This window comes from Triplophysa dalaica, chromosome 3, assembly GCF_015846415.1.
Source record: "Triplophysa dalaica isolate WHDGS20190420 chromosome 3, ASM1584641v1, whole genome shotgun sequence".
NCBI lineage: Eukaryota > Metazoa > Chordata > Actinopteri > Cypriniformes > Nemacheilidae > Triplophysa > Triplophysa dalaica.
The window spans coordinates 17,560,142-17,578,000 of record NC_079544.1 but is presented as its reverse complement, the minus strand read 5'-3'; the positions used below and the strand labels follow the sequence as shown (position 1 = coordinate 17,578,000).

The following is a 17,859-nucleotide window of genomic DNA, read 5'->3' as shown; positions in this document are numbered from 1 at the left end:
ATGGCAAAACAACTATTTTCAAAATTCGCATGTAGGGTACTGATTTCCCCCCCAAAAAAATCAGTTTTGTCCTTATTTGCCAATGCCGCCAGATGATGGCAGCAAAACCTAACCAAACTATAAAAACTGTTAACAAAATATATCTAGTCTACATGACTGCACAGCGACCCAATTCTTGGTTAAAGAGGCTACAGAAGGGCACGGTTTCACAGACAAGGCTTAAAGCAAGTATAACTTGCCCAGAAATATCTTAAAATATATCAGTGCCATTCTTTTGTCTCGAGATGCATACCAGTACTGTGTTCTTCTAAGGCATTTTATAAAAGCGACATAAACATTTTAATTCAACTAAGGGATGTCCTGGCTTAAACTAAGCCGTGTCATTGAAACCGGGCCATGTGTAAGTAGTGTCAAATCTAGTTTCAGAAACTGCTGGTTCCCAGCTGAAGTACTTGCCCTTTACAGTTAACATGATTAGAGACATTACTTCAACATGTAAAAAAAACCTTCATCAGACACAGTTGCTACAACAGACTAAAGAACAGCTGTGAAAATATATCAGCAGCAGAACACCTTGAAATAATAACTCCTGTGTGTGTGCGTGCGTGCGTGCGTGTGTGTGTCTCTCTTTGACTGAAACAGAAAGTTCATATGTGGAGGATCAGCTGAAATTTTCCGCACTTTCATTTTAAAGTTAGAAATGATGTAATTCCCCCTTAATGTATATAAAGATCTATGTGAATGGAAAGGTAAAAGAAACAGAATACCGAATAATAAAGGTGACGTGAGCAGTCTATGGGCGTGTCACCTCAGGCCTACACAACCAATCCGAGATCACACCAGAAATGCAATCTTTTAAATTTCTTTTTTTTATCAGTATTCGACCAAGTACGTCAAATAATCTCCTGATTCACAACGGTGAACGTATTTATATTTAAGATGATCTGACAGATTCACGGAAAAGATTGACGTCAATTACTTAAAGACAGGTGCGCCTGCAATTTTATGTTTCAAACAGAGATGGCGATAGAGAGACAAACAGCTGGAAAGACAGATGACATTGTTTCTCATTTATTTCTGTGGACTGTGTCGACGGGGTAGAATATTAATACACAATTGTTGCTATTTATTGTTGAATTGACCTTATCTCTAGCGGTTTAGGCTTTTTGCGCATGCGCGAGATTTCTCACGGACACTACATAGGCTACTAATACTCTCTTATTTTCTACTTCCTCGCCTTGTTTAAGCAAACCAAAGTTCACATCATCGACCCAGTTGCCTCTCGTATTTCTGATAACCGCTTTCTAGTGCATACATAACAGTTACTCTCTCTGGGAGTTTAAAGACATTTTCAAAATATATTTCCTCCGTCACGTTTCTTCATTCCCCTCCATGGACAGATGAACGCCTCATCATTCTCTCAGTGCTATCATCTGGATGACTATCGAGTCCTTATCAAAATGCAAATGTATTTCCCCGCAGGAGAATGAGCTGCTGGTGGGATTTCACTAAGATTGAGACTGAATGGGTTTCCCCGGGTCCATTGTCTGTCTTTGTAAAAGTCGTATTTAATGCAAGACACAATGGTGTGAGACAGCTTGAGTGAAAGGTAAGAATGTATCGTTAGATGTGTGTGGCATTTAAGTATGTAAATATGTACTATTATTATTTAGGTATCTTTAAGATGACTTTGGTAAATGCAACTACTCTGTCTTAATACATCACCAAACGCTAAAGGACATTTAAAGTCCTGGTGAAATTAAAAATAACATTTCCTATAATTTCATGGAATACTGCAGTGTTTGTTTATTATTATCAGCGTGGGCCATTCACTCCTTTTTAATTCTTGTGTCTTCATAATCTTTCATCAATATGTGAAAATGCACTTCTGCCCTGTAGTGGCTGTACGTCTCAGATGATGTCAGTTAGACAGCTTGGGCAGGGCAGAGCCTTTAACTCCTCCCCTTCAACTGTCAGTCTGTTGCTGGTTTCATTTCAAAACTCAACGCCTGGTTTTGTACATCCAATCAGATCTCTATTAAAAACACAAGACCCACCCACTATTTTTCTCAGTCGATGGCCGTTTCTTAATATGCGTTCTTCAGGAATCTTGTGTCCTTGTGTTCTCGCTATATGTCATTAATAGCAAAGTCAGGTTCCAATACTCAAGAACATTGCGCTTGTGGAATCCGCTTTAAGTCCCAGAAGTCACTGTGGCGCGTCTATCCAAGTTCGTTCTTCTGTGGCTGCCTCCCGAGTTCGGTCTCCACAAGAACACAAGTCTGTTCTTTGCGTTCCTGAATTGAGAAACGCCCCATATTCTGCTGCACATGGAAATGCTCAAAAACGATTGCAACTTCCAGTTCACGTGTTTAAATTGTCCTATTTTAATATAATTTCTATCCTCCTTATTTCTAAATTGTCTCTTGCTGTTTGTGCTAAAACGTAAAGCTGCTTTGCAACAATGCAAAATTCTGAAATGTTTTATAGCTGTACATTTAAATTAAATGTTAAATGGATCTGCTGTAGGTGCAAACAAACCCTGTTCCTTTAAAAGCTTTTTTTTCTACAAATTTATTTATATTTACTGAGGAAATATGAATTTCCAAGAGATGAAACTGAGCAAAAGAAGCCATGCTATGAATTTAGAGCAGACAAACCCATCTTTTGCTTTATGCACAATATTTGGATAGATTTTCTGTACAGAAAATTGTGTTCTTAGACCACACCTAACATCCACTACCTGATCCAAACCAAGATAAGATAAAGTACAAACTGATCTGAATGAGCCATATCCGCTTGAATGACCTTTGACCTGTAACACCATTGATAAATGTAGGCCAGCAGTGTGGTTTAATCCATACTGCAGCCAGGGGGCATGGTGTCTTTTAGGAGGTGTGTCCTGAGCTCAGCTGTTCAGCGTCCATTGGGATGGGGCCAGGTGCCAGGCTAAGCCTGTTTTAATTTGGATAATTTGATGTGTGTCTGTGGGAGGCTGACTGATGCCCTGTCATAAGGGGCGGAGGAAAGCTGCACCATTGTGGCCTATTCCCACTAGACAAATATGGTGTGAAGAGCGGGATTAAAAATTGTGAGCCAGACTTAAACTTGCAGTGCCCACGTGAGCAGCAGGGTTTAATGTATCATATCTTTTTTAAGGGATAATTTTGCCTTGAAATTCACATTTCTTTCGATATGCCTCTCTGTGCATCATTACAATTGCTCCATTCTTTCTCACTATCTCCCTTTCGACGTATTATCGGTTATCTAAGTGCTTCGTAACTCATTTTTTTCATTCTTTCTAAGGTTTCACATGTGTGCTGCATTCCTTCCAATCTATTTTCCTTCACACTCGCCCTCTCCTTCCCTTTCATCCTTTTTCCTTTTGGGAGTAATAAAATAGAATTACATGGACATATTCAGAAAAGAGACTGACAGATGGGCTCTCAATGCAAGTCTCTGACTCGCTCTCTCTCTCTCAGGCATAGCACAACACATAAAAGGGGCTCTGAATTACACACACTGGTTGGAAAATGATACTGCCGGCTCTTCTTTCCTTCCGGTGGTGCTAAATATGTCTAAGGCGTAACGGCAGAACAGGATGGGTGAGAGGATGGCTGGTCTTTGTGTTGAAAACAAAGCCCATTGCTTGCCTGTTCAAAGCTTTTTTAGATTGTATTCGACGGCATTGTCGTGTGCGTGTTTTACATAGGTGCTTATGTTTTGCTTAATGTAGCGCTGCGCCTTGGAACACAATGAGGTGCTTGTGCCATTTATACACACCGTCTGCATTGTTTTATAGCTTGATTTAGTAAAAGGAGTTATGCAAATTGTATAATGGTGTGACTGTGCCCTCAAAATTAATGATGAATGCAATTACCACGCCACGATTGTCCATCGCAGGCCCCTCCTGAGTGCAGAGTTGTGAGGATGCAGCATCGTTTGGCACACTTTACTGGGACTGTAAAGCATTGCTCACGGATATAATGTTTCCGAGATCAATTTGATAGATAAAGATAAAATCATCTAGGGTAGGGATCGCCAACAAGAATTGCTAAAGCGTTGTGTTACCAATGCCAATGTACTGGCTTCAGTTTACAGGAAACACTATTAAAACGTTTACCTTAAATGCATCGTAAGTCACCTTGGATAAAAGCGTCAACCCGCTGCATATATGTAAATGTAACACCCCAAAATCCAGCCTCCATCTCTCTCTCCTTCCAGGCAGTCTGCATTTAGCTCTGTGTTTTTTAGTTCTCTGTTTTCGCTCATCAGGCAGTCAGAGTTTGAGCTACCGCTGTCAGGCACAGTGGGGGACGCCAGCTAAGCTCACATTTACACTCCAAATCCACCCATCCAGCCTCACAAACAACAGCATTCAGCACTCTGCAACCTCGCCCCTTGGGAGCCCAATGCTGACATACATTGTGGCTCTGATGCTCGAAAAATGCCAGGCACGGAACAGACCAGGCCTGACAGAACCTGTCCACATTTACCACAGTCACAGACTTACCTGAAATCTATTTAAATCAGTGTGTCATCCCCCCTAGAGATGTAGACTTGGCCCACGAATAAATATAATTTGCTCATCTGTATATACTGCGTTAAGCTTTAAACGTTGTGTGGTCCTTCAATTGATATACTGTCTGGGCAATGGATGTCTTATTTTAGTCAGGTTGTACATATCATTTGTTCACTTATAATGATTTTTTAAAAGTTTTAATCAACTGCTCTCACATATTCTATGATGTTTAGTATCTCTACTGGATCATTAAAGGAGATATTTTAATATAAACCTTAGGGGTCCACAGAATGAGTCTGTGAAGTTTTAGCTCAAAATACACCACGTCTTTCATTATACCATGCACTAGATCAGGGGTTCCTAAGTTTTTAGCCTACGATACCCAAAATAAAAGTGCCAGGGACTCGAGATCCCCACTATCCTCGAAGGTTGGTAAATTATATAAACATTGCCCGCAACTGCGCACATGGACATATACGATCTATCCAAAAACGTGCATTATGACAACACAAAAGAACACAGTCTAACATAAAACGACTTTATAGGTATAATAATTTATAATTGTTTTACTTGTTGTTATACATAAACAATGGACTATTACTACAGATGGTCAAATTTCATCAAACTGATTGGAGTTCTGATGGATGTCTTTATGCAAACGCTGGCCTCTTTTCCTGACCCCTACTTTGAGAACCCCTGCTCTAGAGGCCCAGTTTTGCATGTGAAGAGAAACGCGCAGTTTTGGTGTGTATCTCTTTAAGTGCAAATGAGCTGCTAGCCTGTCCTTCCAATGACAAAACAAGAAAGAAGGGTCACATAAAGCAAATGAGAAGCGATGTGTCTGGTCTTTGAACCCCAAACACATTGTTTTCTATAGGTAACCTTTTTCCCCCCGGGCCATTCGTTTAGGCGCTCTGATCCCTGTTGGTCCGGTCACCACTGCTTTCGTGGGGTTTCATAGGTGTAATAACAAAACGTGAGGGTGGCGGGAGATGGGTGTGACAAACTGGATTTTATAAGAGTAAGCTAACGGATTTATAACAAATGCGTCACGTAATCTATATGAAAAAGTACACATGCCAAACCAGTCGCGTATTTACAAACCATACACACTGCTCTCTATAAATGAAAGTACCCAGGACATACCCGTCTAGTGTTTACCGGACTAACAACACCGCAGCACTGGCCAAGAAAGCACAGCAGCCTCTCTACTTCCTCCGCAGTCTGAGAAGAGCCAGAGGCCCAGCCCACATCATGTGAACCTTCTACAGAGGCACCATCGAGAGCCTTCTGACTGGTTGCATCACTGTGTGGTATGGCGCCTGTAATGCGTCCTGCCGCAAGACTCTAGCTAGAGCAGCTGAGAAGATCATTGGTGTCTCTCTCCCCCCCTCCAGGACATTTATGGAACCCTTCTCGCCCGCAAAGCCCTCTGCATTGCAGGTGATCCCACCCACACGAGACACAGCTTCTTCAGGGAGGAGACTGCAGTCTCCAGGACCAGCAGACTAAAGCAGAGAGTCATCCACTAGGCAGTCAGGAAGCTAAACTCCCTCCTGCGCCTGCCCCCCCTCCCCTCTCTTGCACTACTGAACTCTGACCTCATCCAAGGATCCTCCCACTCCCCTCCACAACATACACTGATCCGCTCTTGTCACTTTATGCAGGATTGGACTGCTCACTACCTCATTCACCATCGGTCTGCCCTCTTGAACTACCTCTTCTGACAGGTTAAACAAAGCCTGCTCTCTTGTCACTTTAAACATACCAATAAGCTCTTTGCACTACCTTATATCTGCACTGTTGTATATTTCACTGGTTTGCACTCTATCTATCATAACCTATCTTCTTATTTGTTTTTAAATATACCTGCTTGTAATAGTTGTATTTGACTTGTATGTATAATCTGTATTTATCTGTATCTTTGTGCACCATTGGTCTGAGAGTAACGCAATTTCAATCCTCTATATGTATGTACTGTACATGTGGCAGAATTGACATTAAAGCAGACTTTGACTTTGACAAACCATACACACTGCTTTGTGTAAGTGCAGGTACTCAAGACAAATGCATCGCGTTTTCTTAAAGTGAAAGTATTGTTACACAGGACAATCCCGTTGCGTGTTTAAAAGCCATACACATTGCATTCTATGAATGAGCGGACAAACGATTCACAGTGACATTTTATCTACTTTAAGTTGCCACAGGTACCTGAGATGTTACTTAAATAATACCGGTACTTAAAAATGTCTTTATCTGCAGCTTTCCTTCGTTCAGTCTAGAGGATTTCTATTGAAAATATAATAAATCAAATCCTCTCTGGTCTCCTGTGAGGCTGGGAAGAGTGCTTTTGCTGGTCTATGCACCCAACAACAGAACAGTTAGCATACGTTGCTCTGCTTTGCTAATTTTTACCATGGTGTTAGAGCTGAACATTTTTTTAACAGAAAAGTCAGCGCCATGGGTGAACACATTCAGAATAGGGGTGGTGATATTATAATAAGAACGGCTACCTACGTCAGAAGGGGAGCGAAATCTGATAGGCTCGTTTTCTCACAGATTGCAGAGATAGGCTCACATAAACAAATTTACTGGGTTGTCATTTTGCATACCATTGCATGAACGACTGCCTGTCACATAATATATTATTATTTGTTTAATATTATTTATGATTAACAATCAAATGCTTAATTAATGAGAAACTAGTTGCGATGAATACAGGTGCCATCAGTTGTCTTCTTATGAATGACTTGTTTGTCTTTGAGTCAGTGTTGGTGAGGCACAAAAGGCAAGTCATTTGCAAACAGTAAAACTTTACTGTTGGGTAACTTTAAAAGGAACCTTCATCTGGGAGATCACAGCCAGGCCTATGTGAATATTTGATATGTTAACTGGTTGCATATGTCAGATTTATGCCATTTCTTGGGCAGAGAAAAGATGTTGCTATAACACTGTTTACTTAATCCACAGAATAAGTGTAATGGCAAAGGAATAGATCACTTGCTGTGCGTGTGTTCACTACTCACTGGATGGGTCAAAATTAGAGGTCACATTTCGGGTATGGGTCACCTTACCTGACAAATCGGTCACTTTCACTTCAAATAGGCCAATTGATGTAGGGTTTGTGAAGAAATGTTATGCTCCCTTGTAAAACTATTTTGTTGTATTTTACAAATACAAAAATACCGTATAGTTCATTTTGATAAATGATATGGCCGCAGTATTTTGTAGTTTATTTTGATAAGGTATTTGGTATTTTATTTTAAAATACATTTTGATGTATTTTTTACCCAGTCCTGGACACATCACTGTTAACACTGATCTTCCCATTCTTTTAAATAGACTTTTATACCACTGTGGCTATTAGGCTGTTAAATGTAGCTTTGCCAGGCTGACTGTTTGCCGTAAACGATATAACATTGGTTATTTTAAAGGGGGCGGGGTCACTCTCTGCATTATTAAGATGAAATTACGTCAACATATCAAATAATGCTGCGTGTTCCAAGACATTGCAGTGGGGCTAGAAAAGTTTAGTGAACGAAATTAGCGGCATCTATTGTTAAGGTTATGGATTGCAACCAATGGCTGACTCCACCTCTCCCTTTTCGAAGCAATATGTCGGCTGACACAGGACTTAGATGTCATCACGGTTTTGCTTTTTGGGCAAAGGTGATCATGTACTGTATTTACAAACCGCGCTCTGTAGTGCAGTTGGCTATTTAGGGATACTGTAGAAACAACAAAGCTTGTTGCACAAGATGGTGCCGGTGAGCTTTTGGGATGCCAGGGTCGGCAAACTAGTTTCTGGTCATTCAACGCTGAATGGGAAAAAGCTGGCAAATATGGGTGTTCTTTAGATAAAAAGAAGAAAATAATAAATATCAGCTATAATGTCATATCCTCTATACATTGCTAAGGACTTCGTTAAGCAAAATCTCACCGGTGTCATCTCGTGCAACTAGCCCATTCTATGCAAGGGGACCAGTGGTGTATGTAGATAAAAATAGCTCATTCTATGGTAATAAAAACATAACGCTTCATTATTTAAGGTCTTTATACACCTCTGAAGACATAGTATACAGTATTTGTTTAATATTGCTGTCAATAGATCCTCCAAAAAATACACACTGGACCTTTAAAACTTATGTAAACTGTAAACTAAAATGTTTTCTCATGTTTAAATAATGCTGCTGTCCTTCCGAAACCTCATATTTTGTGATTTTTCCATAAATCAGTAGTATTAGTCACCCTTTTTGTTAGTCACTGTGATTCGCAAATATCAAACCACTAAAAAGTTTTACAACTTTAACAAAACAGTACTTAATATTTTACAAAGTTTTCGATTTTTTTGGATGTGCAAGGTTTTGATGCAGGTTGATAGACACACACACAATCTGCACAAACAAAACAAACAATGACTGTGCTTAATCACAGGTTGTGGGTTTGCGGGTCTAATATAGTTTTGCTGTCTCGTCCGATAGAAGTATAGATTTTCATGATGTGACCTTTTTATTTTTTAATGTTGGTTTACCCATCTGTTATGTACACCAAGGGAATATTCTCTCCAACGCTGGCAGATGTGGTCTTATTTACATTTAGATGACAGTTTCCTAATGAAGGTTTTACTGTCGGTGTCCAGACAGGAATTGTTTAAGTTGATTGGATGTGCGTTGAGTCAGTGTGGCAGAATGGCTAATTTAAGATGTTTGTGTGATAGCTGGTTAATGAGTCTTGTTTGTGCAGATTGTGTGTGTCATTTATCTGTGTGGAACATTATCAATTGTGTTAAATAAAGAAAACAAAGCTTTAAGTTTCTGCAAGGTCACAAATGAATGTGCTTAACTAATAACAGGCAAGGACAGGTTTGTGGATTTATGTGCGATATGTTTGACCTCTCTGATATTTTTATTTGTGTGTGGATTTGTTTGTATCTGCATGGAAGTGTTTATTACACTGTGTCTGTTGCATATGGGTCACTTGTACAGGAAGCAGCTAAGAGGAGGGGCATTAATCATTCACTATGCTCTGAGCCTAGTTCACCTAACAGAGCACAACCCCCTTCCTTTTCATTTATTTATTCATTCATTCATTCTTTTTTCTCCACGTTTGGGGGAATAAACTGGGTCAAAACCCTGTGTGCCTTTGCCAGACTGGCTGATGTGCTGTATGGATCATTTAATTTGGTCTTCTTCAACCTGTTATTTTTTTAATCTACCACCTGCCTGGGGTGAATTTGATTTCTCAACGTTTCGGCTGTTCTGTGAGGTCAAAAAGAATTACGCCTCATTTAAAAACAATGAACCAGGCTCTTACATAAATATTCTCATCTCCGGAACGTATTTACACGTGTTTTGTTTGTTCGAAGGCTTCTGCACGTAGCATCTGATAATTTGCGTTGATAAACGAGCTGTTGCCAATTTAGATTCATAACATGTTCATAACATAAATAATATGGTGCAGAAATTTTGAAATAATAGAACTGAATGAAGCTTATTCATTGGATGTCATGGCACAGGTCGAAACAGATTTGTTTCCCTATTAATGATGTCATCTTATAGACTTCCATTGTGACCTGCATACCCGGTTTATAATATTATCAGTTCTCTACCCTCAACATAATCCTCCCACAAGTCTATCTTAAGTCAGTTTTCTATTTCACTATTTGTGAGCATCTGTCAAATCATATCCAGGGGGCAAAGTCATTTTTTTGACAGCGCTAGACATGCATCTGTTTTGTACTGACAGATTTTTAACTCCAAACCATAAACTTTCTGATGACATCATCTAGCGAAGAGTACGAGAGAATGATCACGGCATTTGTTTGTGCCGATGGCTTTGCTAAATCTCGGCTTACACTCCACCTCATATGTCTCTGACTAATTCAGGCAGCACCTATTGATTTCAGGCTGGGTCACCTTTAGCAACACACTACTGTGCTTCAGGGAGAGAGGGAGGAAAAAAGAGAGAGTGAGAGAAAGAGAGAAGGAGAGAGAATAGCTGTGTGAAGATTAAGAAGGTAAAGGAAGTGAGAGGAGGCAGATATAGAGATATGCAGAGAATATGAAATAGGAAGAGAATCAAGACTTCTCAGTCTATTCTCTCATAAGTATTTACTGTTATTGAAATCGAGTTACTGTTTAAATTATTCACATGCATTTATAGTGCTTGTTATTATTTTGTATTAAAATCTTCTTTCCGTAGTCTTTCCTGAATTGCTTGGACAGTTGCAAATATTGTTTTACTGTATCATATACTGCGTTTGACACCTCTATATCACAACATACATAGCAAGACAGGAAATGCTTGGAATAGAGAGACAAGAGTCTAGAAACACAGCTATCAAACTGTCACAAAAAGTATTTTTATCACAGTGTTCTTATCAGGGGAGTCATGAGTCTGAACCATGTCACTGACCGTAGCGTGTGCCTCAGTTTACACAGTACTTGTATTTGGTAAATTCAGGTTGGGTCGAGGACACGTAAACCCCCCTAGCACTTGTACATCAAGAAGGTTGGGAAGTGCCAAGCGCTACTGCAATGCCCCATGGGAAATTTAGTAGCGAACTGACGTTGGCAGGGAGGGCAGCCAATGTGGGGCGACATGAGACGCTTTAGTCCTCCCATTATGCCTTTCCTTTTATTTGTTCTACTTTTCTTGTACTTCTTATCATACTTGTCTCTCTTGCGCTCAACCCCCCCCAGATTTCATGGGAACCATTCTTTTGTGTATGGTGCTTCGGTCTTTCCATGCCATCATTTCACAGTTGTCATGGAAACGTAGATCCTTCTTCCTTGGAAAGTGATAATATTTCCTTTTCATTGCATTTATTTGCATTTGATCTTTACAGAAACAGATTATAGATTGATAGTGTGGTTATTTTCCGTTTGATAATGAAATAAAAAACCTTTTTAATTAAGGGATAGATCATTTATTCATCAATTATTCACTTTCATGTTGTTTCACATCTGTACTACTTTTTTCTGCACAAAGGCAGAAAAATAGTGGGAACCTACAGCCGTCCATGCACTATAAGTACAGATATAAAGCCACGCAAACCTGCTACACATTTTTTTTTCACACTTTATCAGTTTGAAACAGCATGACGGCAAGTGTTTATATTTGTTTCTCATACCTTTACATTACATGCGTTATGCTAACTTCAAATAAAAGTAACTAATTGCAAATAACTGTTTATCCATTAACAGCCATAGTTTATATATTTAGCACATTCCTTTGGCACTGATGGAAGATGCGTCTGGCTCAAACTCAGCAGACAGTCCAACCATACCGCTCATGCATGTGGTCACAACCATCACCTCCAGCTCTTTCTCACTCTCATTCATTCCCCGATTGAAAAGCTTTCAGGCAGTAAGTGTTGAGGTGTGAAAGAGACATTGATTGTAAAGGTTAACAGTGATGTGCTCAGTATATATCAATCCTTTCATGCTTCATTGTGTCCTGTAGATTCATATTCAACGCAAAGCCTCATGTTTTCCCACTCAGTAGGTTATCCTCAAACTCTTGGCCTTTTCATACGTCAGAATGTTTTTGAATAGCATGAATTACCCACAAATGGCTGTCCGCGTGTTCGGATGATCGCAAAAGAATCATAAAAAGGATTCGAAGACTTAATAGGTAAATTGATAGATTTCTATGTGGTTACAAAGTGGTTTAGTTTTTAGATTTTATGGTTAGCTGGGAGAAATCTGTGATGGGGAGACCATTATGGTGGTCACCCCATTCACTACGACCCCTATAAGTCTTGCTTCAGGTGTTTATGAGACCCAGACGGCTGTTTTCCGAAAAGAATACAACCAAGGCCACATGTCCCTCAAAACATCCCCTTGTTGTATTAGCAGGACAGATCTATTTTATTAAACTGACCTGTAACAGCACGTTAAATAATGCAAAGGGCTGTGACCACGCTATAAAAAATACCAGGTTGATTTCAACCCATAGTTGGGTGAAAAGAGGACAAACCCAATCACTGAATCAACCATTGGTTGGTTCAAATATTGACATTTTTGGTGGTTAATTCAACCCAACAAATTGTAAGAGAGGGAGAAATTTAAAAGCTTCTCCTTCATATGCATAGACAAATGTGAGAACTCTCAAACTCCAACACATACTCTGTAATTGTTGCCCTTGGAGATGCTCCGGTCGGAAAGTAGATCTACAGGCCTTCGCCTGCTGGCTGGCCAGGTAACAGGAGCCTCTGTGTCTCTGAATATTTCAGCGAAAGAGAGCCAGAGAGAGGCAGGGGAAGATGGAATGAGCAAATCGACCATTCGCTGCTCTCTGTGTGTCAGGGCCCGGGGTTGAATTACTGGGGGCCGGCACCATGAACACATGGTGACTATTTGGCTTAATCAGAAGAGGGCTTTTGTTGTGATAATACTGGGGAAAGGAGTGTGGATAACACAAACACATAGTATCTAGGTTATGTTTAGTGGTCTGAAAAGCTTTTAACAATGCCTGGAAACAGAAGGTTTATTCGTTTCTCTTGGTCTTAAAGAGACAGTCGTGAATAGAACATCACTTTTCTATATAATGAAAGTAAATGAGGCCATTATACAATACAGCAAAAAAGTACAGTATGACTGCTATGTTTAAAATGTACAGACTTTACTAGTGATTTGCTTACTTTAAGTGAGAAACAGACAGGAATTCAAGTGGTGATGGAATAAAAGATCTCAACATCTGCTCTAATTTGTCCTTTTGCTTTCATGTGAGAAGTTCAATAGTATTCCCTTTCATTATATGTGAGCCTGGACGACAAAACCAGTCTTATGGGTCAATTTTTTGAAATTGAGTTTTTACATAATCCGAAAGTTGAATAAACAAGTTGTTTTATGATGTATGCGTTGTTAGAATATATCCGGCAGAGATACAACCGTTTAAAACTCTGAGAGTGCAAAAAAATCTAATATTTTAGAAAATGCCCTTTGAAGTTGTGAATCAGAGGCACTGTAGCAGGCCATCAACTCACAAAAATAGAGTTTTGATATATTTACGGTAGGAAATTTACTAAATATCTTCATGGAACATAATCCTTACTTCATATCCGAATGATTTCTGCCATAAAAGAAAAATAAATCATTTTGACGCATACAATATATTTTTGGCTTTTACCAAAAACGTCCCCATGCTAAGTAAGACTGGTTTTGTGATCCAGGGTCATATAGGGAAAAAAACAGGGCAGGATGTTCTCCAAGAATTCTTATCACAGGTTTTTTTCATTGGATTAACATATTTTGAATTTGCAGTGTCATATTTTTCACTCAGCTGTTGAAATAACCATATAGCAAGGTCTCAAAGATGGCGAACGTTTGAGGGGTCGCCTTATTTCCACTGTATGCCAATCTCATCTATTCCACATGGGTGCCCAAGGAGCTTTGCGAGCATTATCCTTACATTTGGCATTAAGTATTAGAGGCAGGATAGGTGGTTATAGGACGAGTGGGTGGTTTTAGGGTCACACACAGATCAACAGCTGCCATGGGGGTCACAGGGGTTGGGGGTCATCAGGAGAAAAGAGATGAACGAGCGGCCATTAAGCTGATTAAACCCTGACCTCTTACCCCCCTCTGACCCCACAAACAGATATAGAGAAAGACTTCATTGCCTCTGAAGGCCCCTGCTGTTGTGATAAGAGCTTCAATGGAGGAAATTATGACACACAGCGACGCTTAGATAAGAGAGGACATGCCCTCAAATGTAAGGTTATTAGGGAAACGCTGTAAACTCAAACATCCTTTGTGGTGTATTACAGATAAACACTAGACCAGTAGCACACTTGAAAATATAACTGCAACATTTTAAAAACAAATATTTACTTAATAACTTAATATTCGTTTTTTGGCACTCACATATGTTTTACAATTAAATGTTGTCTGCGTTAGCTTTCGGTACAATTTTAGCTTATATTTGTGCTCTTTGTATTCCGTTTAAGCTTAATTTAACTAAGAAAGTTAAAAGCAGTCTGATTTCACGGTTGCAAAAACATATCCGGGTGGAATTTTATGTTCCCAGTATGCTTAGCATGGGACTGAAAGGCGAGTTAATGTTGAAGTATTCAACGGATTTTTAATGAAGAGACAAGAGTTTTTTTAGGGAAGCTACCATTATGCTGGAGATAGGGAATTAAAGAAACAGTTCACCCAGAAAAAAAATCATCATTTACTCACCCTCAAGTTGTTCCAAACCTGTATACATTTCTTTGTTCTGTTGAACAGAAAAGCAAACAGTTTTGGGGCACTTTTGACTACCGTTGTCATTTTTACTAGTACTATGATAGTCAATAGTGGCCAAGAACTGTTTGGTTACAACCGTTCTTCCAAATATCTTTCTCTGTGTTCATCAAAATAAAAGCATGTACACAGATTTGGAACAACTTGAGGGTGTGTAAATGATTACATGAGTTTTTAATTTTGGGTGATCTGTCCCTTTAAGTTGAAAACAGCCTTTTTAAAACAATCTTGAATTTAGCTTTGATAAAAAGGCGTAACATTGGAAGTGCAAGGACGAACAAATATAAATAGTTGAAAATACAACGAGATATTTGACATGATATTACTTCTGTGGGAAGAGTGAAATAGTCAAAGCTAGCACACAATAAACTGACTAATGCTACTTTCAATTCCTCTAAAAATGTTAAGTTTATACGGTAAGTACATGCAAGGGATTTTGGTCAGATAAAATGGACCCAATTAGACAGTCTTATATTTTCCTGTCTGTTTCACATCCTTACAAATAGAAGCTTGACAAGTTATGCGTCATGACTCTGTAATGATCCCCAGTTTAGTCAGATCTCAGAAAATCCACAGAAAGTTTCCTACTAGCAATGTTATGAAAGTGTATGAGAACTTCAGCATGACAAGATATCACTATTGAAGTATTATTAAAAATGCCTGACTGGCATTCATATTCCGTCATCTATTAAATACCAGCACTCCGACATGACTTTGCATAAGACCTTTATAGATGGAAGATTGAAATTAAACACGCTTGTGTAGGAATATAGAGGCCACATGAGACTGAAATATAAGAAATGGATGAAAGGAAGCCAGGGAGTGACAGGAAAGAGGAAGAACTCTGGCAGACAGAAAGACTGCGTATGCCAGAACTGTCATCTATTTTCTCCTTCATCTCCCTGTCTAAGTTCTGCAGCACTTAAGAGCATCGATTCATTCCCTTTTTACAATTTACAGGCCGAAACTGTACTGCATGTGATCATAGTGCACAATCATCGCTTGAGTCAAAGCTAGGAGAGAGATGTGACAGAATGCAGTGTTACCAAATCTCTAAGGTCAATATTTGAGCAGGCTGTCGTCCTTTAGATCTGGAAGGTGATGTCATATGTGTTTGTCAGCTCTGTGTTGTCTCTGTGATTATGTCCTGAGAGCTTTTATTTGGAATGTCTTTCGTTTGTTGTCTGTGTCGTATGTTTTGTGAAGTCTGTTTTCGACACATTTTGTGCGATGTTTTTCTTGGCTTTGGTTTTGTCTGGCTTCACACTGTGAGTTGTGCGGTTGTGTTTCCTGTAAAAAAATTTTTTAGATTAGCCTTTTCTCACACTTCTGTTTTTGTGGACAGATGTGAGAATCTTTGTTTGTATCTGTCTGTATGATTTACTGGAAACCAGAAACTGGCACAGGTCAGCTCGAAAGAAAACCTTTGAATTGGCACTTTAAGATTGTTTCGGTTCAAACCTTCTGGCCTGGTTTACATTAATGTTAGCTATGGTGTAAAGACTTAATGCGCCTTACAAAACAACACTCCAGATTTGTCTTTAAAACAATGGCTAAAATACTTTATGTAAAGTTCATTGTTAATGTCAAAGCAATCTGGTTTGGATATGAACCAGCATTGATTATGTATGTTTTGTAGAGAACATATTGATTGTGTACATACTGTGAGGTCATCTGACATTTATCATTTCCCCAAAATGACTCTCAAGGGTTCCTGGTATCGACAGTTATTACACAATGTTTAGCAAAAATTAAGGCATACAAATATAGAATTGCGAAGATCGAGTGAACCCTTTTGTCATTTATGATTCAGCAGCTTCGATGTAAGAATGACAAACAAATGCTCTGTAAAGTCTTAATATACAGTACGTGTGCTTTTCCGCATGTTTTTTTAAAGCATGGTTTTATTTTTTATTTAAAAGCTTGTACCACTAAAATAGTTGGGGACAAAATTAGCATGGTTTAAAATTTACACTACAGATTTTTTGAATATCTCAAAGTTATTTACACGATCATATCTTAAGTATGGTTAATGTACAGGTAGCCGGTTATAATCGCAAGAATAAACTCTGACAGCTGTGGGTCTTGTATCACACTGAAGAGGTGTATTGTGCGATAACAGCTGGTTGACTGAACATTAAATATTGATCTGGAGACCTTCAGCGAGGAAAACCCATTTACTTTCGGTTTTAAGGTAAGACACAACGTTGAAATGGCAGGAACAGGCAATTTGGTTTAATTGTTTGTAATGTCATATATGTTATTAAACGACATATTTATACAAAGAAACATTAAACCATGCCTGTCAAAATGATTTTCCATGTCACCATGTGTTGTTGAGCAGTTGTTATCTGGGAATATCATACTTTGGTAGCGATTGGCCAATCAGTATCAAGTATTCCAGAGCACCATGTAATAATATTGCGTTATCAGGCCATCATGTTTGATGTGATGACATCATGTCTTCATTTTGCGCATTGCCATATCATAAGTAATTTATTTAAAAAAAAACATAACCAGAAAGGCAAAGCAAGCATTGTTTTTTCTCCCTTTTTAGAACAATGCATGCCTGGCAACAAGGGTGAACAGCTGCCAGCGGTACTTACGTCATTGACCCAAGAATTTCGCAAACACACCACGATTTTGAATGATATCAGTGTGGATCCAGCTGGTCTGTTTGCACCAGGAGCCTCGCTTGAGGGGGGTGGCAGAACTTTCCATGTGCCGCCACACGCTGATGTAAGCGGCCATTGTGTCATACACAAAGAAGGGCCAATACATTTGCTTCTTCATCTGTCCATCTGCTTGCATGTGTGTGGCATAGAATTTGACCCGTAAGCATAACCTGAAACTTGCATCATTGTGTGCTGTTAGTGAGATGAATATGTGTCATCTATATGATGATAAACAAAAAAGTCGCCACATAAACTGTATATTGCCTCTGTGTTTGCCATCTGTTTTGTAACTGCCAGATGAGCATACTCTTAAACTCCCCTCTCCTCTTTTCTACCCCTTCACCATTCCCGCTTCGATCGCCGGAAAGCGGACAATTGCAGGGCTTTGTTTGTGACACGTGTGTCGCCAGGA

At 39.3% G+C, this 17,859-nt stretch overlaps 1 protein-coding gene across 2 annotated transcripts in view; it reads left to right on the top strand.

Annotated features, from left to right (window-relative positions):
* Positions 1 to 1,082: 1,082 nt before the first annotated feature.
* Positions 1,083 to 17,859, top strand: part of spsb4a (splA/ryanodine receptor domain and SOCS box containing 4a) — a 61,307-nt gene continuing 44,530 nt past the window's right edge. Inside the window, exon 1 of one of the 2 annotated variants that reach the window (XM_056742970.1) lies at positions 1,083 to 1,609. The gene's annotated coding sequence lies outside the window, so the exon portion shown is untranslated. Of the gene's footprint in view, positions 1,610 to 17,445; positions 17,512 to 17,859 lie in introns of those variants that run through there. The other variant, XM_056742971.1, reaches the window with a different exon arrangement.